Genomic DNA, 26,230 nt, shown 5'->3' on the forward strand with positions numbered 1-26,230 from the left:
GGAATTCAAGATGCGAGACATTGTATGTCGAATCTACAATAGTTATAAAAATATTTGCACGTCAACATCGGAAGGACCGTTTGGACTGATGGTGGAGTTTTTGAGGTTTGCTAACGAAGAATTGAAATACACTAGACCAAACGTAATTGTAATCATTGCAATGGGCATTGCATTAATCAAGAAAGCAATCAGATCAAATTATCATATACAAGCAGTCTATATCGCACGATTCATTACGGATTTGTTGAAATTACACCTAACGGTTGAAATGGAAAGTACATAAAAAATCTTATCACGTGGTATATTCCACTAGAGCCTCTACACATTTATTTTATTCTACCAGTCAAGGATGTCGAATGAACAGAAGTTCAATATTGTCGTGCAAGGTCTGATGTATCATCACTTATTGAAACTCAACAAACATATCAATTGCGGTGGGCCACCGGACGATTTTCATCTAATACTCTCTTGTACGCCATTCAAGAATCTTCATACAAAGAAAGGAAGCATCAATAAGAGACTGTGCAAATTCGTCGCAACAAAGTGCAAGTTGTTGAAGCAATACAAACACGGCGACAACATATCACCTGCGTTAATCAACGCTGGATTCAAGCGCCCAATAATCAGAATAAATTACTTGATGTCTTCGGAATTCATCAATCAAGACAACAAACGAAAACTTCGGAGTTTGGAATAGAATTGTAATTTATCGAAATAAACAAGTGTATAATTGAAATAATAATTGTATTCTTTGTCATCATTGTAATGTATTCTACACAGCGCAACGAAAACAGCTTTTGATTAGATTGCTAAGGAGACACTACGTACAAGGATGTTCGCATGGAATCAGCGCTGGCAATCAACGAGATTTTTACACGACCACATTCTATACAACACCGACACCTGAAGGAAAGAATTGTAGAAGAATCGATAATAGAAATTTAGAGGCATGTTACATCAATCTTTGTTTACAAAGAGGATCACTAATATTTCGCGAAAGCTTATTTTATGAATTAAATTGCATAGTGTATATATTTTCTCAAACGATTGGACAGTTGACAATACTATATTGAAAGGAATCTATTATCAAATGACGCGATGCAAGTGATGGACATGCATGACGCGCTAGCGGAGTCTACAATTCTAATCATCATAACATGCGGCACACAATTCCAATAAGATTTGGGGAGAATCGAATCACATCACTGTCATCAGAAATATTTAACCACTATACAATGAAGATGAGCACTATCCATAAGATATGTAATTATAATAAGTAAATATTCCTTTTGCAAACTTAACCAAAGCAGCACCCATAAACAGAGCTCCAATTCACAGAATGTACCCAAGGTTTTTAATTAGCCATACTGAAAAACTATGAGTCTATTCATTATGTCACGGCATATGAGGCACTACAAATGGAAGGACATACATTAATTTTAGGAGATTTTAGCTCATAATGAAACAAAACGCAAACACCAAAGATTCGTGTTTAAATTTTCAAAGTCAAAACTGTATACGCTTTCTTACAATTTTTTAATATATAGATTAAAAAGCTGTCTATATAGTCACACATTGTATACAATATATTTGTTTGTACATTAATGGATAAAATTTATCAGATCACATTCCGGAGCAATGGTGACTATCGGTAAGTGTTTAATTAAAACTTGAACTGCTGCCGCAATTTACGAACTGAGTTGTAGAAAGTGTAATTTCACGGCTTTAGCTGGCTCACTTTGATACGCGAAGGTTTTAAGAACTCTTTCACGACGACAAAGAATTTAATTGAGTGTATTGATATTTTCTATACACTCTATAACGTAATGTGAATTCTCCATGATGCGGATAGTAAAAGTTACGAATATTTTTCGAACAAAATTTACTTAAAACTCGGAGAAAGGGTCATCCGCGTCGTCGAACCCGTTTCCGGTAGAAAGCAACACGCTAGCGTGCGGTACCGCGTTAACGCGTCGGGCGCAGAATCGCGTTCGGTTTCGGGTACGGCATTCGGGAAAGGCGGCCCGGCGTGTTGCCGAAACGCATTCGACGACGCGGATGACCCTTTCTCCGAGTTTTAAGTAAATTTTGTTCGAAAAATATTCGTAACTTTTACTATCCGCATCATGGAGAATTCACATTACGTTATAGAGTGTATAGAAAATATCAATACACTCAATTAAATTCTTTGTCGTCGTGAAAGAGTTCTTAAAACCTTCGCGTATCAAAGTGAGCCAGCTAAAGCCGTGAAATTACACTTTCTACAACTCAGTTCGTAAATTGCGGCAGCAGTTCAAGTTTTAATTAAACACTTACCGATAGTCACCATTGCTCCGGAATGTGATCTGATAAATTTTATCCATTAATGTACAAACAAATATATTGTATACAATGTGTGACTATATAGACAGCTTTTTAATCTATATATTAAAAAATTGTAAGAAAGCGTATACAGTTTTGACTTTGAAAATTTAAACACGAATCTTTGGTGTTTGCGTTTTGTTTCATTATGAGCTAAAATCTCCTAAAATTAATGTATGTCCTTCCATTTGTAGTGCCTCATATGCCGTGACATAATGAACAGACTCATAGTTTTTCAGTATGGCTAATTAAAAACCTTGGGTACATTCTGTGAATTGGAGCTCTGTTTATGGGTGCTGCTTTGGTTAAGTTTGCAAAAGGAATATTTACTTATTATAATTACATATCTTATGGATAGTGCTCATCTTCATTGTATAGTGGTTAAATATTTCTGATGACAGTGATGTGATTCGATTCTCCCCAAATCTTATTGGAATTGTGTGCCGCATGTTATGATGATTAGAATTGTAGACTCCGCTAGCGCGTCATGCATGTCCATCACTTGCATCGCGTCATTTGATAATAGATTCCTTTCAATATAGTATTGTCAACTGTCCAATCGTTTGAGAAAATATATACACTATGCAATTTAATTCATAAAATAAGCTTTCGCGAAATATTAGTGATCCTCTTTGTAAACAAAGATTGATGTAACATGCCTCTAAATTTCTATTATCGATTCTTCTACAATTCTTTCCTTCAGGTGTCGGTGTTGTATAGAATGTGGTCGTGTAAAAATCTCGTTGATTGCCAGCGCTGATTCCATGCGAACATCCTTGTACGTAGTGTCTCCTTAGCAATCTAATCAAAAGCTGTTTTCGTTGCGCTGTGTAGAATACATTACAATGATGACAAAGAATACAATTATTATTTCAATTATACACTTGTTTATTTCGATAAATTACAATTCTATTCCAAACTCCGAAGTTTTCGTTTGTTGTCTTGATTGATGAATTCCGAAGACATCAAGTAATTTATTCTGATTATTGGGCGCTTGAATCCAGCGTTGATTAACGCAGGTGATATGTTGTCGCCGTGTTTGTATTGCTTCAACAACTTGCACTTTGTTGCGACGAATTTGCACAGTCTCTTATTGATGCTTCCTTTCTTTGTATGAAGATTCTTGAATGGCGTACAAGAGAGTATTAGATGAAAATCGTCCGGTGGCCCACCGCAATTGATATGTTTGTTGAGTTTCAATAAGTGATGATACATCAGACCTTGCACGACAATATTGAACTTCTGTTCATTCGACATCCTTGACTGGTAGAATAAAATAAATGTGTAGAGGCTCTAGTGGAATATACCACGTGATAAGATTTTTTATGTACTTTCCATTTCAACCGTTAGGTGTAATTTCAACAAATCCGTAATGAATCGTGCGATATAGACTGCTTGTATATGATAATTTGATCTGATTGCTTTCTTGATTAATGCAATGCCCATTGCAATGATTACAATTACGTTTGGTCTAGTGTATTTCAATTCTTCGTTAGCAAACCTCAAAAACTCCACCATCAGTCCAAACGGTCCTTCCGATGTTGACGTGCAAATATTTTTATAACTATTGTAGATTCGACATACAATGTCTCGCATCTTGAATTCCATAATTCGCACCATATCTCCGAATACGACCATGTCTAGGACGTATTGAAATGCAGCGATAAATGAATCGTTTCGCGGCTCCTCCTTTTCGAAGCAACTTTTTATCAGGTCCTCCCATGACGAATGGTAACGAGTACAAAATCTGTCCATCTCTTCAATGTATATCAGTTGTCTGTTCTGTTTTGTAGTGCGCCTCGACATTTAATTAAATCATATTGGTGCTAATTTTATTTATTAAAATTTTATTATCAGGTTCGTAATCTTCCACCTGACGTTAGAATTATGAAAGTCAATTTACAAAAAAGATGTGATGTGTAAAGGAAAAACGTTTGCTTTCAGTGATTCTGTGTACAAGACAGCGCAAGAGACCCTCCTTCCCTAACTTGACTTGTAGGAGCGATTTTATGGCTTTGTATACCGAGACCATTGTTTGGATTCCCCTACTTCCTGCGGGCGTAACCTTAACGAATGTGTACGGGAACTCTCTCATTTCGTTTCCACTAGTGGGTTCTGAATGAAAAAAGACATGTTTCTGTGATGTATATTTGCGCTGTGTGATTATGAAAAATGTTTGCCTAAATTAATTACTGCTTTTGACTTTGTTTCAGATGATCACTCGATTGATATTAATAAAAATATTCTACTAGTTGGGAATGTATTTTTAAGTTGTGTGCGTTGATTTCCGCTATAGCAAACACAATAATTTGCATTTCAGATGAGTTGTTTGCGACTTCTGCGTGTATTGCAAAGTTAACATAAAACGATGTAATTAAATTTGTTTCTCGTTTTCGAATTAGTATTGTTTCTATCACTGAATAAACTTAACTTTCACTCGATTGATATTTTGTGAGTTGAGAATAATGATTGCCTAGTAGTTGTGTCTGATTTGAAATACATTAAATGCAACGTTACTCGTTGAGTATTGTTTGCACCGATAATATTTTCTCGTTTGCTTAGAAAGTCTATTCTTAGATTTTTTTTTTTTTTGATAGGATTCTTATTGTGTTCTTGAGAGTCGAATAATTCCAATGTCTATTTGCGATCAATAAAAAATTTCGCCTCTGTACACCGGTCCTAAGAATATTTCCTTTTTGGAGGAAAGAATTTGAAAAAGAGAGAGGATTTCCCCACTCCGCAGATTGACAACAGGTTCCCGCTTTTGGGGCTGTATAGATGGAGAGAGTGACCCCACCGGCCTGCATAGAGGGAGAGAGTGGCCCCACAGTGTCTCGAGTCTGGTTGTAATTATTGTAAAGCTGTTGTGCGTGTTTTGGAAAGCTCCTCGAGGTAAGTGCCTGAGTAGGATATTGTTAGCTCGCAATGTTGATTTTATGATAGTTCAAAAGATATATTATTTCAAATTGTAATGTTGGCAGATGCATCGTTCAAAGCCTTTCTCTGCTATTCATTCGTGCATGTTTATCGTTTTGATTGATTCTTTTTCAATTATTTTCCTGCATGTGTCTGTTGTTTACCGTTGGTAGATGCACCGTTTAGAGTGTTTCTCTGCTATTCATCCGTGCATGTTTCTTGTTTTGTTAGATTGTTCTTCAACTATTTATCCTTTGTGTACCTCTTGTTTACGTGTTGGATTTTGGCTCTCTATTATCTGTTTCAGTAATATTTTCCTGTCTGTTGCTTACACGTTGGCAGATGCGCCGTTTAGATTGTTTCTCTGCTATTCAGCGTTAGCTCTGTGCTGTATTAAATTATTCATCATGTGCTGTTCAAAGTGTTTCTCTGCCATTCATCCGTGCATGTTGATCGTTTTGATAGATTCTTTTTCATTTATTTTCCTGCATGTGTCTGTTGTTTATGTGATGTGTTCTGGTTCTCTATTAGCTGTTGATCGTTTTTTCTCATTATTTCCGTATGTCTATGCTGTTTACTTAATAAGAAATCGATTAATTGTGTAATGTTTGAATAATCTTCCATATTGCGCTCGAAAATGTTTATAACTGTCAGGTGTACGCCTCCCGTCTTCAACAAATCAGGGCAGATATTATTAGAGTTGATTGTTGGCTAGGAGCGTGCTATGTGGTGAAGTTCATTTTTTAATATATTTTCTGTGTTGAATTCATAAAACAAAGTGTCTCTTAGAATGAAAATTGTATGGGGAAGTCATGAGGATGATTTTATGATAGTTAAAATGATAGTCTCCTCCTCTGTTGTTTTGATTAACCAATGTAGTGTTATAGATTTTATTTCCTCTTGTGTTCGTGTCCCATGGTCTTCCAGGTTCTCTGCTGTTCATCCGTGCATGTTGATCGTTTTGATAGATTCTTTTTCATTTATTTTCCTGCATGTGTCTGTTGTTTATGTGATGTGTTCTGGTTCTCTATTAGCTGTTGATCGTTTTTCTCATTATTTCCGTATGTCTATGCTGTTTACTTAATAAGAAATTGATTAATTGTGTAATGTTTGAATAATCTTCCATATTGCGCTCGAAAATGTTTATAACTGTCAGGTGTACGCCTCCCGTCTTCAACAAATCAGGGCAGATATTATTAGAGTTGATTGTTGGCTAGGAGCGTGCTATGTGGTGAAGTTCATTTTTAAATATGTTTTCTGTGTTGAATTCATAAAACAAAGTGTCTCTTAGAATGAAAATTGTATGGGGAAGTCACGAGGATGATTTTATGATAGTTAAAATGATAGTCTCCTCCTCTGTTGTTTTGATTAACCAATGTATTGTTATAGATTTTATTTCCTCTTGTGTTCGTGTCCCATGGTCTTCCGGGTTCTCTGCTGTTCACATACATCTGTCAGAACTTCCCGCTATTGCACTGATGGTTCTCACGTATAGGAATATTAGACTTTTTATAATAAAACTTTTAATTTTGGTTGTAATCATATTGATTAAAAATATATTCTTTGATTAAATGTGTCATAATGGAATACTAGCTGTTGCGCATGAAGCTACATATCAGAACATTGTAATTAAAACTCCGCTATGGTTGGTCATGTTAGACTTTTTATAATAAAACTTTTAATTTGATTGTAATCGTATTGATTAAAAATATTTTCTTTGAATAAAATGTGCTACTCCTTCTGCTTAATTGAAAACTTGCGTGATTATCACTAATAAAATACCCCTTCAATGCTATTGCATCAGATTTTTGGCTGAGTTTTTCTCCTTCACATTGAGTCATAACCTAATTCCTGACACTAATGACTTTAATAAATATATTTTCACTTGTACTTTTGTGTATGGCTATCCTTTGCATGTAAATCGCCTACTGCACACCTGCTGTAGCTGAAAAAAAATTGCGATTCAATTCGGCACAGATTGAAAAATGATGAAAGAAGTCGGCCCAGGCTGAACGGGTAAGCGCGCACACAACCCTCCGGCCACGCTCCACCCACCGCAGCAGCCCTCCACCCGAGCGCCGCCTGCCGCGCACGGGAAAAAGTCGCGAAAAAAGTCGGCGCAGATTGAAAAATGACGAAAGAAGTTGGCCCAGGCTGAAAAATGTGAGAGGGTAAACGCGCACGCAGCCCTCCCCTCGCCGATAAGCGCACGGACAACCCTCCGCACTGGCGCCGCACGGGGAAAAATACGCGAAAAAAGTCGGCGCAGGGGTCAATAAACGCGCCGTGTACTGGATAGGCCGAAGGCTCGACGAGACTGAATACTACTTACGCTGACATGGTACAGAATGAGGGACACAGTGTGGGAATATCCCAAACTGGGTTTGTGAGTTTAGAACAGTTTCCTCTAATGGGATGCTCCACAGGTGGTATGGTCCGTTCCCACTAACCTTGTTGTGATGGAGTGCAGAGGATCCTGGAGATGAAGTGCCTCCTGAAGCTTGACGATTTTTTTTAAACCAAACGCAAAGTCAAAACGAAAGCTATCCAGTGCTTTTAATATCAAAACCATCGTACTTGACAGAGAGTCAAGCTATAAAGGGGCCGTAAGCATATATACAAGGTGCGCACTTCTCTGCGTTACACAGGGTGTCTTTTCTTATACAGATTTTTCATAAAAAACTATTTGCTAAAACTAAGTGATATAGACATCCCGTTCCCACTTCTATCATCCCTGGGCCGGTGGACGTTCTGGGCCATCTGTTGCTCAACCGTCGAATAATTCATTACCTAAAAATCGTTAATTAACTTTTTAATTATAAAAGCTACGAAGTTGTCTCAATGACAGCATCTGTACCTTTCGGACACCGATATCGTAGTTCTTTTCACAACAAAAATACCGTTCGGTAGATCGTCCGCAAAAAATTCGTGAAGGAACGCCGTTTTTTGCTTTATTTCCTTCATTGCGCATCTTCGTAAACGCGTCTTTCCTTCACCCCTGATGTGAGAGGGTAAAGGAGCATAGTGCCGCTTCATGCGTCGAACATGAGCTTTAAGTTGCGGTAACAAAACAAAAACACATGGTGACGCTATCGGAGCTGCCCTTAGCTTGGGTTGCATTTTCTGTTTTCTTTTAATCTTTTTCCAGGACGCAAGAGGCGACAGTGTGCTTTTTCGCCCTCTCACACTTGGGATGAAGGAAAGGCAGGTCTCCGAAGATGCGCAATGAACAAAATAAAGAAGCAATGGTGTTACTTCACGATTTTTTTTCGGACGACCTACCACACGGATTTTTGTTCTGAAAACGGCTACGATACGAGGTGATCGAAAGGAACAGATGTTCTCATTGAGACAGCTTTGTAGCTTTTATAATTGAAAAGTTATCTAACAATTTTTAGGTAATTGGTCATTCGACGTTTGAGCAGCAGATGGCCAAGAACGTCCGCCGGCCCAGAGATGATAGGAGTGAAAACAGGATGTCTGTAGCCCTTATAGTTTTTTTTTTGTGAAAAATCTGTATAAAAAAAAAGGACACCCTGTATCATTGCAACAGAGGCAGTGAAAGCTCCTTGCAATTACTAGCGCTCAAAACCCAAAGACGCCACTGTGGATTTGAAAAATTAAATGCACTCTTTCGCTTCTTAGCTCCGCCCTGCGCTCTAACTTTACGTAATCCTTCTAGTTCACCATACTTCACGTCATTTTGACGTGGCGCTTTCCTCACCAGTTACTATCAAGGGTTCCATGCATGATTTCGTTTCACTTGCGGAAATGCATTGTGAGTCTTATTCTATTCAAACAGTTCCAAACACAAACTGGAAAAATGCGTTCGATTTAGGTATCACACGCGCACTACGTTTTCTGCGCAGTAGCACGCAGCACGCCACGAGCGCGAATTAATATCCGGCGCTACAGTTCCGGAATCTTAGGTAGGTGCGCGATGGGTCATCTTCGTCATCTTCGAATGGTTCCGACGACTGCGCTGCCGTACTTTAATTTCGGCAACGCGGGATCGCGTCACCAGCTCGCTTGGCACAGTGGTTAGCGTGATGGCCATGACACGTCGAGACTGCGAGGTACCCGGGTTCGAATCGCAACATATGATGGCAGCCAAATCGTGGACGTTTGCGCCACCCGAAGACGTTGTAGATGCCATGACGCTGAATTTCGGATCCACGGAGCGCAATATATAGCTTCACAGAAACAAACGGAGTGCTCCGCCTCACAGATGATTATGAAGCCTCTTTATTGTTTTTTTAATTTGGAACATCATGTCACGGCCTCGGGATTGGACGGCAAAAGACTACGTGGCCATGTGACTTATGCGTGGTGGAGAACGGCGCGCTGGTTACTCGTCTTTGAAAGCATTTATATGGGTCACTGACCTGACACGAGCTGAATGAAATGCATATTTGGGTATTAGGACCTACGTTCTTTCATGGGATACCATTATTTCTGGATATTTGGCGGCTTGTTTGGTATGGAAATGGGTATCTCTGGAGTAACGCCATGTGACTTTCTTTAGGTTATTTTTTTTTCAAGAATTACAAAAATTATGAAATCATCACTGTTCCTTTCGACAGTGCCCATTTCTTGAAAGGTGTCAATGCAGGTACACATATTTATGAGGAATGTATGTTTTGTCGTCTGTGCCAGGAATAATTTCACATTTCAGTTTGTTTTCAACTTTCTATTGCATTCCACTTCGGCAACTGTACGTTTGTGCATGCTCTCTTGAGCTGCAATTTTAGTCTAAAATATCTATAATTGGACAGCTTAAGATGTGTCAAATAAATTACATTGGCATATTTTGCTCAAACTAATTTTTGTCGTATGAAACAATATTCAGCATTTTTTTGTTCCATGTTACACCGCGAAGCAACGGTGGCTATGAGCGGCGTACAGATGTGGACAGGTGGAGAGAGGACAGCAGGAAGGAGTGGAGGAATGTACTTCTCATAATGCATGATTGGTAAGGTCACCTGGGCAACGAACGGCACTACAATAGCTTCGTGACTGAAACTGGTGGCCCGGCCTTTCCACATCAGTGAAGGACTACGTCTCGTCATGCACAACATACCAGAAATACAACCAGGGGCGGATCTAGGATTTTCCCGAGGGGGGGGGGGGGGTCCGCTATAGGCAAGTGCCAAGTGCATGCTGGGATTGCAACCCTATGTTCAAGTCTCTAATTGAGGGGGAATTCGAACCCCTGGACCCCCCCCCCCAACACTAGATCCGCGTCTAAATACAACCGTCCCACATCCAAAAATGTCGGCCTTTTACGGGCAATGCCGGTGTCTGAAGTACCGTTGCCCATCATCCCCACTGACCACGTCATGGTGCGGCCAACGGAGAACGGTCGCTACATCCTAAATATGTATTGATTTCACAACTCGTAGCATCGTGCCTGTCGCAGTCCGTTCCACGAGCGCTGCGGATGTCATTCAGCATCTTCACTGCATATTCTATCACTTTGCTGCGCCTGTCCGATCATGAACCTGCTTTTGAGTCTACACAGCGCGACCATTTTATGCATATTCACGGAGTACAAAAGTCCATTACTCCATAGCCTACTGGGCAGAAGGAAATGGACTTGTGGAGCGTAGTAATGGCTCACTCGTATCAGCTGTTCGCAAGATGTGCCCCGAAAAGTGCCCACAGTGGGATACTAAGTTACAAGAGGCCATGTTCGCTGTTAATACAGCACTCAACGCTAGCGCACGTTTCACGCCCTTTTGAACTGCTATTCGGGTATGTCCCAAAACTTCCAGAAGAACGTTACCGCCCTCTGACAACTTCGTCACTCACAGATCGCTTATTGGACACGCATAATACACGCGTGGAAACTGCATCAAACTCGGAAGAGGCTCAACTCCAAAGGAAGGGCTTGTACGGCCAGATCAATCGCCCTCACGTACTCGAGATCAGTGACAGTGTATGGATTCGCCGACAGCAACCAGGGCTCGAAGGACTCAGAATACTCGCTCCTCGATTTAAAGGCGTCTGTCTTGTAGACCTCCCTACTCCATGCACATTTAAAGTAGCCCTTGTCTTAAATTCCTGTCTTAAGTCAGTCAACTAGACAGCCCAGCCCACACCGCACTGTTCACGTTTCACAGATCAAGAAGTACATACCGCCGACACAAGGCATCGAGGAGTTACAGGCCTCACCACCTTTGAGCCGGAGGAATCACGCCAGTCATCGCACGAAACGATGGACGACCCCAACTGTCTGCAGGAAAATACGCCACCCACCGCTCTGTCACAACTTTCTGGAAGACAATGCAGGATTCCGAACTATTTGAGAGACTATGAACTTTAGTTTACTCCTGTGTTTAGTTTAGACTGTGTATACACGTACTCCTTTTTATCATTCTTTGTGATATCCAATTTGCGTATACATTTTTGTCGGTTCACATTTTACAGTCAAAAGGGACATTGATTCGAAAGAAGGGGTCAGGGGACGTTTGCATAAAGTGGTTTGAGATCGACCTCACACCTGAGTTCAATCTCAAGCTCGTACTCAGCGTCTGAGCCGGTTGCATAAAGCAAATTTGAGAGCAAAGATGAGATCGCGCCTGAGCACGTTCTCCTGTAGAGTTATCAGATTTTGAGACAGGTAACTACCACGCTCAAATCGGTTCTCAATTTGAGAATGGCTGCTCGGCTTTCAATATACAGACGGTATAACTTCTTGATCTGCGACTCGCATGTAGCTATAGTTGCTCCGTGATGGACTGGTACATTGTGTTTCGCTGCGTTTGTTGGCAAATTGAAAATTATTGACCTAATGACATCCATTCGTTGTTCAACTCCATGTGCCAGTTGTAACCTTCCGTCTATCTAATTTGGGCTCCGTTTCACCGTCGTTCAATCGCTGAGAGACAGCGTCGAGATACAAACGACGGGTAGTCGTCCCCATAATGCAAAACAACAGAGCACACGACGTCAAAGCCGGTCCAGAAGAAAGCGCGCTCAAGCAGCCTCAGACTTTCCTCCTCTCCCACGCGGAAACTGCTCCACGCACGAGCGTCGCACGTGGCGCGATTTGCGTCGTTTGAGCTGTCATCTGACATATATTTTTTCTAGGCGAATTAAAAAATACGACTTTTACACGTTGTTCGATTTAAAATGAAACTACCCCACTTTGATCGCAGATCAAATGATGGTACGCGAACATATTGCACTGGACAGATTCGCGACACAGTAATATTTGGCCCTACCTCCTTGACGGCAAAAGACGACGACCACGAGAAGTGAACAATCTCCGAGTGTCGTAGAAGCAGCACGCTCCGACATCCGAGTTGTACGAAGCACCTCTATCCTTCATGGTATTGGACAGTTTCAGCGCATGACGTAGTTTCCGCTCGCCAGTTGCCGATCTCAAGGTCGGTCTCAATTGAGTATGAGACGAGAACGGTCTCAACATGGATTATGGAATCGTCTCTGACTTGAGTTCGATACTTTACTCATTTGAGCACGAACTCACCGTGAGATCGTTCTCATGCCCGTTTTGTTTTATGCAAACGGTCCCTGATGTGAGAGCACCATTCTCCCCTGCCCTCGCCTCTCTCCCAAGCTAGTACGTCCGCGGCTCAACAGATGGCACCACATCGCCGTCCGCCACTCTCAGAAGAGCTACGCGCGCGAATTGCAAGTTGCAAGTATGCACAGCAGAATGATATGAGCAGCCATGCAGGTACCACCGTGCCGGTACCTCGCCAGCGCTTGGTTCGCCGTGCCCCATCTCAGCCATTTTGTATCGCCCTTGATTATTAAAGTGTTGATATTGTTAAGGTTTATTAGAGAGGGTGGAAAAGGGGCGGTCAGCTCACAGCGAAGCCGATGTAACCTAATTTCGCGAAAACCTTCTTCTTCACAATACCTTCATGCTCGCCTTGTCTTGTCTCCCCCCCCCCCCAATTTGACCTCACTCAAGAACAGAAATGAAAACGTGCTCGCACCGAACTAATTACTCTTAAATTCCACTCGTAAACATTTTCAAACACTCACCTTTGTTGTTCTCCTTCCTCTTTCGTGGAAAGTCATCATTAGTGAAGTGTTTGCTGCGCACCTCGCTGTTTGTCGAAGGTTTCTTTCAGTTTTCAAATTAATGGTCCAAGCGCCTTCTTCGGAAATTTGTGAAAGCTTACACCTGTTTCAGTTGAATAATTCGTGCATCCGAACACGCAGCAACACCGAACCATATGTTACATGAAGCACGAGCGTCGACAGCTCATCCACAAACAGTGCGAGAGTTTGTAAAAACTGGTAGAAACACGTAAAACTGCGTACAGCTGCTTCGCAGGTATGAGATGGGGGCGAGACGAGAGCGATCTCCTCATGCTGCACAATGCCCTCGTTCGTGGCTCAGTAATGTACAGTTTTCCCGCCCTGCACGGACTTCCTCAGACACTGGTACAAAGGATTCGAGCCCTGCACGCGAGAAGCCTTCGAGTATGTCTCGGGGTCCCACGAGGCGCTGAAACCCGCCTAGTAGTGGCTGAGGCCAGGGACATCCCCATTGAGGTTCTCCGTACTCGGGAAACTGCACGCCACTATCTGCGTCTACGTGCCCATCATAAACGTCACTCTCTGATTCACAACCTTCACGCTAGACGGAACGCGACGGTTCATGCTGCTGTAACATCATTCAGACCTAATATCCCTAAATTCATAGTCGACCCGACGGCACCCAAAGTGCCTCCATGGACGTTGCCACCGCCGCTTGTCACTGTCTCCATACCCGGCCTCAAGAACAAGAAAAAGAGCTGTCCTGATGTTATCCTTAGGCAACTTACCCTTGACTTCATCGAGGCTCAATACTGCAGCGGTACCGCTGTATACATGGATGGATCGTCGACCAGGCGGACACTTCATCTTCAGCCTTTGCCATTCCATCAGAGTCCGTTACACGTGGGTGTCGTCTGTCTCACCGCACCTCATCGACATCCGCTGAACTTTATGCTATCTTGTTATTGTTGACATATGCGGAAGACTGTGAACCGCGGCACTGGGTAAATTATACCGACACCAAAGCAGCTCTCCTGTGCATTAAAAACATGGGCATCCGCGGTTCCCTTTCCTCGGTGGTGACAGATATCCTGTGCGCCCTGAAGTCCCTTCAAGATCGCTCCCACTCCGTTGCCTTTCAGTGGGTTCCAGGGCATTGTGGAATAACTGGGAACCACGAGGCCGACGCTACCGCTGCCGCTGCACATCAACAACGGCCTTCTAAGCCCATTACTCTCGATAGGAGACAGAAGATCCCTCCTCAGGCATTTGTCCGATTCCTAGTCTACCCTACAGTGGCAACACGACATTCCAACTAGGTCCTCTTTGGAAAGTGTAGACCCAACGCTGTCATACCGGCTGCCAGCAAAGCTTCCTCGTCCTCTGAAGTCGCTCATCCACAGGCTACGTCTGAATGTGGCTTTCACTCCGTTCTATCGCTACCTGCTTGGCTATGAGGCTAGCCCTATGTGCAACGAGTGTGGTGTACTTGCCAACGTAGAACACATACTCCGCCGATGTGGGTGAAAAATCCCAAGTAATGGCTTGTGGTCCGTATAGACTACAAATACCCGTCCGTAGAGGTACTGTCTGAACTTTGTGACCCCAAAAATAATTGCCAACGCGTCTCTGTCAATCTGGGCGTAGTTCCGCTCACTCTCGTGCAGTGTTCGTGAAGCAAACGCGATCGGTACTTCCAATCCAGCGTCGTTGACATGTGACACCACGGCGCCTACACCGTACGGGGATGCGTCACAAACAAGAACTAAGTCCTTCGTTAAGTCAAAGTGGCAGAGGAGAAGTTCCGAACTCAGAGCATTCTTGATCTTTTCGAAACTTGCTGTGTGCGCCTTTGTCCACTTCCACTTGGCATTCTTGTCCAGCAGTCGGTGTAAGGGTTCAAGTAGTGTTGCTTTGTTCGCTATAAAACGCTCGTAAAAGTTAACTAGGCCAAGAAATGCTTGGAGCTCTTTCTTGTCTCTCGGTTCTCTTGCGTCGTGAATAGCCTTTACCTTGTCGGCGCATGGACGTATCCCTGCGGCGCTGATATTGAACCCTAAGAAGTCCATGGAAGGTACGGCAAACAAGCACTTCTTGCCGTTGAGTCGCAGCCCTGAATGTTGTAAACGTTCCAACACCGCCTGAACTCTCTGGTCATGTTCTTTAACACACCTGCCGGTGATGATGATGTCATCCAGGTATACCGCAACACCTGGTATGTCTCGCAGTAACGTCTCAATAAAACGTTGAAAAATTCCAGGCGCGGCTGACACACCGAATGGTAAGCGCTTTACTTTGGAAAGGCCCAATGGTGTGTTCAGCGTCAAGAGCTTCGATGATTCTTCATCAACTGGCAACTGCAGGTACGCCTGTGCGAGGTCGAGCTTACTGAAAACCGTGCCATTTGCCAAGATGGCAAACATCTCCGTTGCCGTTGGTAACGGGTACTTGTCTGGTGACGGTGTTCACCGTACACCTGTAGTCTCCACATATTCGCAAAGTACCGTCACGCTTGTACACGAGAACTATCGGTGTGGCCCACCTCGAAAATGCTATAGGCTCCAGTATTCCTCCAGAGACCATCTTCTGTATGGCAGTGGCCACCTTGTCCCTCATTGCGAATGGAATTGGACGACATCTCTTGAACACTGGCGTTGCCTCCTTTTCGATGTCAACAGAAACTGGTGGTCCTGTAAACTTCCCCAGTCGTTCACCAAACACTGGGTTGCTCAACCATGCCCGTCTCTCGTCGGTGACGGCGTGAACTCCCTGGACCTGAATGCCTAAATCCTTGAACCATGAACGCCCCAGCAAACAAGGTCCATCACCAGGTGCTACTAGAATCGACTGTCGAGTCTTCACGTTCTTGAATTGTACATCGACGTCGAGTGACCCCAAGATAGGTACTTGCTGATGAGCCCACGTCCGCAGAATCGTCGATGATGGCTGCAGCCTAGGAGGTTGGCTCCATAGTCTTCTGTACGTGAACTCGCTGAGAATCGACGGCCCAGCTCCCGAATCCACCTCCATGGTTACTGAAGCTCCGTCAAGTACAACGTCCACCTTAATCGGTTCCCCGTTTCTGGTAGACCGTAGCGGACCTAAGTGATACATACTGTCATTCTCAGGCATCTCGTCCTGCAGATGATGCACCGGTCCTTGTGGTGAAGCTCTCGTAGCAGCCTTCTTGAAACATACGTGCTCCAAGTGGCCTTTCTTCTTGCAGAAGTTGCAGGTTGCATCTTTGAAACGACAGCTCCGGCCTCCATGGCACTGTCCACAGCGAATACAGGTGTTCCTTGTCCTGTTGGGAAATTGCAATCTGACTTCTGCTGCTTGCTTGCTTTAGTCTTCGGATGACTCGAAGTGTAGTTGATGTCTCTCGTAGATTCCCTGATCTCGGAAACGTTCTTGTTAGCCGCCTCTGCAGCTAGGGCTAACTCCAAAGCAGACTTCAGTGTCAAACGAGGATCTGCGAATAAACGCTTCTGGGTCGCCTGATCCCTGATGCCGCAGACCAGACGATCTCGAAGCATATAATCCAAATCCGTGAATTTCGTTATGCTCTCCCCTTCACGCTGATCTCTCTTGTGAAAATGAAATCGTCGAAGGATCTCCGAGGGTTGCGGGGCGAAATGCTCTGTAAGTGACTTGTGCACCTCGCTGTATGAGCATTCCGACACTTTCCGTGGCAACAGCAGAGATCGAGCCAGGGCGTAAGTCTCAGGTCCACACAGGGTTAAAAAGACTGACCTCCTACGACTTTCCTCCGTGATTCCATTTGCCTCGAAGTAGAGATTCATGCGTTCCAAGTAACAGTCCCAGGCGTCTGGCGTGTTCGGATCGAACGGCTCGATGTGTCCCAGGTACCCAGCCGTTGCTCGAACGCTTTGCGACGTGGAATCCCCGGCGGCATCAGTGGCCATCGTCGATTGTGGTATTAACTTCGTATCCGTCGTCGCCAATTGAAGTGACCAAGGGTCCAGCAGGAGTCAAAACAATAAAGTTACAGGACCACCAGTTTCTGTTGGCATCGAAAAGGACGCAACGCCAGTGTTCAAGAAATGTCGTCCAAAAAACAATAAAGAAAAACGTAACAAAAGGAAAGCAGACGGTGTGAGAGGGAATTATATCACTACTTAATCTGTTGTCACGTGCCATGCCCTGCTTTGTAAGGAGCAAGAACACCGCGCTTTGTTATCGCGTGTTTCTCTTATTTGGGAATGGTAATTTATATCTGCTACGATGCCATCCTTGAAACTTGCCAGTCAAAACTGCTGAATGTCTGACCTGCTTAAATATGCCGCCACGGATAAGCAGAGAGAATACGACAAGAATTATCGCGTTGCTCGAGGCTGGGCTAGCACAGGGAGTGGTTCCACAGCGTGTAGGTTGCTTCGTGCCGACTGTCCGGCGAGTTCGAGATGCTTATGTCCAGGAGAACCGTATAGAAGACGCTCTCCGCGTTCCCGCTCATCGTCGGAGTTCGAGGACGTTTGTCTTGTCGCAGCTATCGTAGACGATCCTTTCATGACTGCCGCAGATATAAGGCGGGAGCTATCCATCGCAGCATCGGCAAACCGGAGGCGTGTTCGCGACGCGGGCCTCCGCTGCCGCATTTCATGTCGTAAGTCAGCATTAAGCGTTGCGCACAAAACGCTCAGATACGAGTTTGCCAGCAGCCACCTTCACTGGTCGGTCCAGGAGTGGTCATCTGTAATATTTAGCGACGAGTGCACTTTCGGAAGCCGTTGGAATCAACAGGTGAAGGTTTGGAGGCCCGTCGGTGCAAGGTATTATCCAGTACCATAAGATTGAAAAGAACTTGGGGAGATGCTCTTGCGAAAGAACCTTTAATGTTTTAAATTTCAGGTATCACCCAGCCTACATTCAGCAGGTTGCCATGAGTGGCCGCTGCACCGTTAGTCTCTGGGGAGCTATTACGTCCGTCTCGGGCCACTGCACAGGATAACCGGCAATCTCAACAGCGAGCAATATGTCAGCATCATAGACACAGTGCTGACACCCTTCGCACTTAATGGCCAGTTTCCAGACGGCGGATACTTGTTCAAACAAGACAAAAGTCCAATACACATGTCCCGCCTTGTGCAGCATCACCTAGACAGCCAATGCATCATGCAGCTACCATGGCCCGCAAAAGGAGCAGATATGAACCCGATCGAGAACATATGGGGACTGCTCAGCTTTCCAGAAGGCACCTAACATTGGGGACACCCGACGCCTTGTGGTCGGCCATCTAAGAAGAGAGAGAGTCACTGAGACAGCAGCAGGCCGTTGTCACCTCTCTGTACTCATCGATGCCACACCGAATGGAGTCCATCGTGGCGGCAAGAGGAGGCTGGACAAAGTACTGATTTTCTTTTCAAGAATCGCAGGCACAAAAATAAATTGCGCCAGAGATTTGAAATACACGACTTTTTTAATGCCTCAAATATTACATACTCAGCGGTACATATTAGTGAGTGGTTGTGTGGCCAAACACTGGTGGTCACCAGTCAAGGCGCGGTAAATCGGGTTTTCAGGCAAGTCTCTTGTCGTCGCAGGGCCGTTAGTACAGCACCATTATGCATCATTTGCGTTTCCAAGAGAAACAAACATGCGATAACAAAGGGTGACCTCGGTGTTTCGTACACAATCACAGAGTGACACGCCGCGTGACAACAGATTAAGATAGTGATATAATTCCTTCAGACACCGTCTGCTTTCCCTTGTAACGTTTTTCTTTATTGTTTTTTACTCGGTCCTTCCAACGCCTTCGTGTGGCAATGCGATACCTTGTCGGCACCCGGCCACACCCGGACGAGTTCACTTTTTGTTTGCGACCTTGGCCGCTAGCGTGGCGCTTATCGGAGCGAGGCCGCGAGGCCACGGAAAGAGTAGAAAGTCAGAAGTGTCCCTCTGTCATAAGCGTGCTTTGTTAGACGCTGCTCCAGACGAAATGCTGGAAACTGGTGCAGTTCCAAGGTCCCAGAGTCCTGGGGCCTTCCCAGTCGCCTTGGCCCCGAAACGTGATGGTACGGCAAGGTTGTGGGTGGACTATCGTCGACTTAACGCAGTAACTGTAATGGACTCTTACCCCTTTTCGACCATTGAGTTCATTATGTATTACCTGGGCTAAGCTACAGTGTTTACCACGCTATATTGAAGTAGAGGGTTTTTGCAAATCCAATTTACCCAGGAGGATGTCCCGAAAACAGCCTCTACATGTCATAGGGGTTTGCTTGAGTTTCTACGGATGCCCTTCGGACTGTCTAACCCGCCTGCCAGTTTCCAACGGCTAATGGATACCATTGTAGCCACTTGCATAAGAATGTTTATGGCAACGCACGAGCAACTCAGCGCGCGGCCTTGTGACTGCGCGAGCTCGGCCCTCGCGCTATGTTGATTCCTGCTGTCGCCATCGGCAAGTACAGTCCAAATAAAACCACGTTCTGCATGTAGTATCTCCGTCCAGTCTTAGAGCGCTACACCGTATTAGGAGATGCGAAGTATAATTTCGCAATGGCGTACATGGATGATGTCGTAGTATTTTCCAGAAATTTTCAGGAACACTTCGAACACCTGTCAATCGTCCTTGCAAGGATGAAGCAGGCGGGGCTAACTATCAACCCCCGCAAGGTGCAGCTAGCATCGCCTAGAATCAGCCTTCTCGGCTTGGTGGTGGACGGAGGAACCATCAGTCCTAGCGATGACAAGCTAAGGGCGATCGTGGAGTATCAGTTTCCCGGTAACGTAAAGCCTTGCAGCGTTTCTTGTGTATGGATGGTTTCTACAGACAATTCATTCCTTTTGTGACAACTGTGCTGAGTTAGCGCAGCCGCTTAACCAGTTGCTGCGCAACGATACATGTTGGCAGTGGGGAGAAGAGCAGGAACGATCCTTCCGAGCTTTTTCTCATGCAATCGCCAATGCGGCCAGGCTATATTTGCCCGACCTGAACAAACCGTATGTTGTGCAAACAGATGCTAGCGATTATGGTTTTTGCGCAGTTCTCTTGCAGAAGCTTGGCGCTATTCTCTCTCCAGTGGCTTTTGCAAGTCGCACGCTGAATCCCGCAGAACGGAATTATTCTTTCATGAGAAAGGAGTGCTTGGCGATCATCTTTGCTCTCATGAACTTTGATCACTACCTGGCTGGCACCACTTTCACAGTCCAGACTGACCACTAGGCACTTTCCTGGCTGCAGCGGCTCCACAATCCATCTGGACATCTCGCCAGGTGGGCCCTGACGCTACAAGGCTATTCCTTCAACGTGGAGTACAGGCGGGGCTCGACGAACGTGGTAGCAGACGCGCTTTCCCGTGCACCTCTACCGGAGGGGGCGGGGGAGGAAGGCACCGAGGCGCCTTCTCAACCTCTGGCAGCAGCACTAGTGGCACGAGACGTATCTTCGTCTTGGGGCACGGTCCTGAGCAGAGAGCAGCTCCTTGACGCTCAGACAGCGGACGGCCTTCGTCAGCGGGTATCTCAATGAGCAGGACTGAGCAGGACTCGGCAGGCACCGGAACGACTGACGGATGGCACGACTCCTATCTGCTGGGCGAGGATAGCATCTTGTTCAAATACATACCCCAGGCGGAAGACGACGACGGCTCATCCCCATTCAGAGTTGTGGTGCCACGCAAGTTGCGTAAGTCTTTCATACGTTACCTTCATGACTCGGGCTTGGCAGGTAACATCAGTGGCAGGAAAACTTATGAAAAGTTATGTCGTGTTGCGACATGGCCAGGAATGAGGCAGGATGCAACTAGGTGTGTTCGTACTTGTCCCGTATGCCAGAGAGCAAAACACCCTGGTGGTTTACCTCTTGGGCGCTTACAGCCTGTTCAGACCAGTAGGCCCTGGCAGATAGTTGCTTGAGATGGGATGGGACCACTTCCCCGTAGTCCTAGGGGTAACCAGTATTTGTTTGTGGTTACTGATCATTTCACGAAATGGGTTGAACTGTTTCCTCTCAGGACGCTGACTTCTCAGAGCGTGTGGGAGAGACTACTCGACACTTTTTGCCGGTTCGGGTTTCCTGCTCCCAACTCATCACAGACAACGCAACCCACTTTACAAGTGAGGTATTCTCATGTTCTTGCGCTGTCTTAGGCATTCAGCACACGTAGGCTTCCCCGTATCAACCACAGCCTAACATTACCGAACTTGTTAATTGGAACGTGAAAATGATGTTGGTCGCTTTTACTAGTCAGCACCATCGTGATCGGATTCTTCGCCTGGTTGAGCTGGCGTTTGCTACACGGACAACAGTCAACAGATCTACAGGCTCACCCCGGCGTTGCTAAACCTGGGACGAAAGGCACTTTTTCCAGTGGAGGATGCTCTGGGCCTCCGGGATGGCAGTACTCGGCCTCCTTATGCAAAGTTCGCTGAGGAGCAGTGGAGTCTACAGGACGATGCAGCTCGGACGGCTCGGGAGAATGTGGACGTCGCACGGTTGGACCAAGCTTGCCAGTACAACCGTGGACGTCGAAACCTCACCTACAGCATTGGTGACCTTGTCCTCCGACGGACTCACCCGCTTAGTGATGCGGCACGCGCTTTTTCAGCTTCGCTCTCAGATAGGCGGGATGGCCCCTTCGAGCTAAGTGCGTGCTCCTCCGGCCTCACTTACAGGCTTCGTCGCCGTGAAACGGACGAAGAAACTGGGCCAGTACACATCTCGGACTTGAAAGCTTACCACCTCCGAGACCCCGAGGGCGGAGAATTTGACCTTCCGCCTCCTCAACAACTGGACCAGGATTCTGCTACCGGACCAGCTTCCAGTAACTACAACTTGCGTCCCCGCAGGCGCACGTAGTGGCCACTATCTCGGTCACTAGGGCCTAGTGCTCACCATTTATGTGATATTAGTGTGATTTCTGTTTCGCAGTTTTCCACAGATTTTTTAGGGGAGAGCCCTTTCGAGCTCTCACGATCTGAGTTGCCCTGTCACCGTGTTCCCTCTTCTCTTCTCAGCATATACCATGCGGCGACCCTCCCGATAAAGGACGGGCCTGTCTCGACCGCACCGCCAAGAGACTGCAGGACGCTCCTGACCCAAGTCGTCCCCGGATAGGTCTCCCCCTCCGCAGCAGCGATCGAGTGCGAAGTGGATCGTCGTCCACAAAGCACGGCCTTGGTTGGGCATCGCACACCAGATGGGCCGCTCAGGTCCGGCCCCTCCGCGGCACCAGCACTTCGGGGATACCCCTGCCCTTCCGAGGGTTGACACAATCCGACAGGCATCCTCATGACCCCCCCCCCCCCCCGTTGACCGCAGAAGAAGAGCGCCTCCTCTGTCCCGTATGTCCGGTGCCAGAATTACACCGCAGCACTCACTTGCGAGGCGCCCTCCATCGTTCCAGGACCACTGCCAAACGCACCGCCGGGTCAGAAGTGGATGCAGCACTCGCCACTCTCAGGCGCCTCCGCCCAGACCTCATTCGACCGGACCCTCCACCACCTCCCCCTCAACTCAACCCTAGCCCGGACGACATCATCCTCGATATGCCATCCGACGACGACGACGAGCTGTGAACCCGCCACGTCTTGAACCGTGTGAACGCTCAACTTTTATTGTCTGAGAACTCTAGGGTCTTGTTTTTTGGGTTGCGGAGTGTTGTGGCTTTGTTTACATGGATAGCGCCAATAGCGCATTTTTTAGGCCGAGAGATAACGGGCCAGATAACAGGCTTGTAGGCACGTGTTTGAACAACGCCGTGAGGGCGCTACTGTTAGTGCTTAAAAAGGGAGCGGTTCTCCCGAAAAGGGGTTGTTTTTGGTACGACTGTTGTTCCGGCTGGAGGGTGCACGTTCTTATTGTTCTTTGGGTAATAAACATTTTGTTCCTTTTACTCATTTGCTGTGCTGCGTTTTCCCTCGTTGTTGAGCGGACGGGCAGACGCCCCAAGAGTGGGAACCTTGGTTCCTACAACATAAACCCAAGCAGCACGCCAATATTGGTCCAATATTGGACCCATATGGGTTGCCAAGATTGCCAATATTGGCCCAATATGGGCTGCCAATATTGGACCAATATGGGGAGTGCAACCAGGCTCCATATTGGACCAATATGGGCTGCCCATATTGGCAGCCCATTTTACGCCAATATTTCTGTGATAACACCTACGGGGAACCCGTGTAGTAATAAAGCATTATGCTGTATAATATTCACTACTTCTGTATGATTTTTGCTTTTTTATTTCTGCGGATCTAATTGATCCACGTTCACATCACTGAAAAAAAAGAACGAGAAAAAGGAAAGAAACACGGCATTGCCCAAACACAAAAAAAAAAACAACCGAAGAACAGGTGCCACGCCCGCGCTGAAGATCACAAGCAGTCCCACAGAACTGCCAATACCTAAGATCCCTCAGAAGCCTTCATTGGGATCGCATAATTCTGTGGACTAACAATTTCCACACCCGCTCCGAGAATACAAAGCAGCGAAACACTTTCGTGGCGGTGACGGACACACGCCAGAGCAATTTACACTGCTTGCAGCAACTTGAAATCACCTAACTTTACAGAATAGCCATCCCTTCTTATCAAACATTGTGTTTTTTACTTGACCTGCCGCAATTTCGTTACCATTACAGCACCCAGCGACATTTTAGCCCTATGAAACGTCCGTTCGGGCTGTCGCGCATGCGCATTAGTTGTAGGACACGTGATTACGCTCAAACAACTCGCTTGCTCACAGTCGGCTCGACCGATTGGCATTGGCATCGCGAAGGAAGATGGCGTCGACTTTCAAGACGTGGAATGTTGAGGTGTCGAACTCTAGCGAACTTTACGTTGGGAATGCCAAGTACGTTGACTGTTTCGAACAATGTGTATCATCTGCGGGAAGTTGTTGAATGTAACGATGTAGTGAATAGGGTATTTCACACGCTTCAACGTTCAATCTTGCCGTGCTGCTTGGGCATTTGTGCAACACGGCTACGTACCCTGTTCAGTCAATATGGGGTGTACGCGTGCAATATGGGGCCCATATTCCCAAGATTTTCCCAATATTGGCTCAAAGTGGGCAATATGGGGCCCATATTGCCAGGATTTTCCCCATATTGGCTGAAACTGGGCAATATGGGGCCCATATTGCCCATTTTCAGCCAATATGGGGAAAATCTTGGCGAAACGGGTCCCATATTGGACCCGTATCGCCAATGACCAGCCAATATGGGTCCAATATTGTGTGCTGCTTGGGAAGGCTTTTTCGTTTTGTTTTCGTTCTTTTATTAGCTTCGTAGCCTTCGTGTTGCTCACAGAAAAAGTCGTGCGCTAAAGGAATGCTCTGGATTTTCTGCAGTCTCGAAATAGCAACAAAGAGGGTAACTTAAAACTGTTATGATATTCGGGGTGTCTTTTTTTTTAGGCGATGCAGATTTTCCATAAAAAAAACTAAGGGCTAAAGACGTGCTGTTTTCACTTGTATCATCTCTGGGCCGGCGGACGTTCTTGGCCATATGTTGCTCAACCGTCAAATGACCAATTACCTAAAAATCGCTAATTAACTTTTTAATTATAAAAGCTACGAAGTTGTCGCAATCAGAAAATCTGTTCCTTTCGGTGACCCGATGTCGATGCCGTTTTCAGAACAAAAATCCATTCGGGAGATCGTCCGCAAAAAAATTCGTGGAGACAATTCTTTCTTTATTTTCCTACCACCGGCTGTGCTGTCTGAGGTTTTCCCTGGGTTTTCCGAAGACTTTCCAGACGAATGTCGGCACAGTTCCCCCTGAAGTCGGCCCAGGACGCATACTAATCCCCCATCCCCCAATCCTTCCTGCTGTCCTCTCTCCATCTGTCCACATCTGTACGCCGCTCATAGCCACAGTTGCTTCGCGGCGCTAACACGGAATCAAAAAAAATCTTTCTTTATTTTTTTCTTTTTTGCATACGTCGAAGATGCCGCCACAGTGCCGCCTCATGCGTCGAATATGAGCTTTAACTTGCGGAAACAAAACAAAAACACATGTATCGGGTGACCCTATCAGAACTGCCCTTATCTTGGGTTGCATTTTCTATTAATCTTTTTTGAGGACGCAAGAGGCGAAAGTGTGCTCTTTCACCCTCTCACATTGGGGGTTAAGGAAAGACGTGTCTCTGAAGATGCGCAATGAACAAAATAAAGAAAAAATGGTGTTCCTTCATGAATTTTTTACTGACGATCTACCAAACGGATTTTTGTTCTGAAAAAGGCTACGATATCAGAATGAAAAAAATAGCTAGGAAGCAAGCGAGCTGGTGAAGATGATGCATAATGTAAAACCCCGAGACTAGGGAACACGAAAGGACAGACACAACACGAAGTCTCAAAAGACTCAAGACTTCGTGTTGTGTCTGTCCTTTCGTGTTCCCTAGTCTCGGGGTTTTACATTATACGATATCACGTCACCGAAAGGAACACATGTTCTCATTGGGACAACTTCGTAGCTTTTATAATTAAAAAGTTAATTCACGATTTTTAGGCTGGGCTTAGGCTGGGCTTAATGGCTTAGGGTAAGGTAACGGGCTTGGTTGACTGTTATTCCTGCCAAGATTCTGCGAACAACGCAGCAGAACGCAGTGTCCTAGCAGTAGCTCATGCCGCGGTGATTAACAACCCCGTGGGTTAGTTAATCACCGCGGCATGAGCTACTGCTAGGACAGTCATCCCAAACCGGTAATTAATGGTTATGCTCCTGTCGTAACCACTACTAATGTTATCTTTCATATCGCGCAAGGTCAGCTCCGGGGAAAATTCATTGTTACAGATCACAACAAAAGCGAGCCGGCACAAAGGTTGGCGCCTAGTGCATGTACCTCCAAAATAGTTTGGCCAAATACCCTGTACTTACGGAGAAATCGATTTTTTGGTTTGACTTTGGTTTTTGAAATTGATTTTTTTTTTTTCGGTTTGGTTAGCTTTCGCTTTGGCTCTTCTTGGCTT

At 45.5% G+C, this 26,230-nt stretch overlaps 1 long non-coding RNA gene across 1 annotated transcript; it reads left to right on the forward strand.

Annotated features, from left to right (window-relative positions):
- The first annotated feature begins 20,744 nt into the window (after positions 1-20,744).
- LOC135399501 (uncharacterized) lies at positions 20,745-22,561 on the forward strand. The gene is made up of 3 exons (XR_010424309.1): positions 20,745-20,944; positions 21,273-21,375; positions 22,276-22,561. It is a non-coding gene; the product is annotated as an uncharacterized LOC135399501 (long non-coding RNA).
- The last annotated feature ends 3,669 nt before the right edge of the window (positions 22,562-26,230 follow it).

This window comes from Ornithodoros turicata, chromosome 7 (assembly GCF_037126465.1).
Source record: "Ornithodoros turicata isolate Travis chromosome 7, ASM3712646v1, whole genome shotgun sequence".
NCBI classification, from domain to species: Eukaryota; Metazoa; Arthropoda; class Arachnida; order Ixodida; family Argasidae; genus Ornithodoros; species Ornithodoros turicata.